Source organism: Mustela nigripes, chromosome 14, assembly GCF_022355385.1.
Source record: "Mustela nigripes isolate SB6536 chromosome 14, MUSNIG.SB6536, whole genome shotgun sequence".
In the NCBI taxonomy this organism is placed as follows: domain Eukaryota; kingdom Metazoa; phylum Chordata; class Mammalia; order Carnivora; family Mustelidae; genus Mustela; species Mustela nigripes.
Genome location: NC_081570.1, coordinates 36823342 through 36824101, shown reverse-complemented (window position 1 = coordinate 36824101; position 760 = coordinate 36823342).

Here is a 760-nt window from a genome sequence, read left to right as displayed (position 1 = left end):
ATTTATTTGACAGATCACAAGTAGGCAGAAAGGCAGGCAGAGAGAGAGAGAGAGAGAGGGAAGCAGGCTCCCTGCTGAGCAGAGAGCCCGATGCGGGGCTCGATCCCAGGACCCTGAGATCACGACCTGAGCTGAAGGCAGAGGCTTTAACCCACTGAGCCACCTGGGCGCCCCATGTTGCCTTCATTCTTAATGAAAGAAAATGGTCAATTTCGGGGTGCCTGGGGGGCTCCGTGGGTTAAGTGTCTGCCTTTGGCTCAGGTCATGATCTTGGGGTCCTGGAATCAAGCCCTACATTGGGCTCCCTGCTCAGGGGAACTTTGCTTCTCCCTCTCCTGCTCACCTTGCTTGTGCTCTCTGTTGCTGACAATTAAATAAATGAAATCTTAAAAAAAAAAAAGAAAGAAAATGGTCAATTTCAGCTAGAGGTTAGTGAAATGCAGATATAATATTTTCCCTGTGCAAGTTCATGAACCCCTAGGTTTTGCCCATGGGCCCTTGTGATAGGAATGCTAAGTGAAGGGGAGCCAGGTAAGAGAAGTACTGAGTCTGAGGGGAGAGAGGCTTACCACAGTCCTAACCAGCCCACGTCCTCAGAACCTGATTAAAAATGTAAGTATGCATCTTAGTGTATTAACAGAGTCACAGAATCACAAGCCTTGGGAACTGGAAGGGCCAGAACCCCTTTTGTAGATGTTCCCATTGGGTGACCTAGCTCTGGGCCTCTGCTTGCACACCTCTAGGGATGGAGAGTTCATTC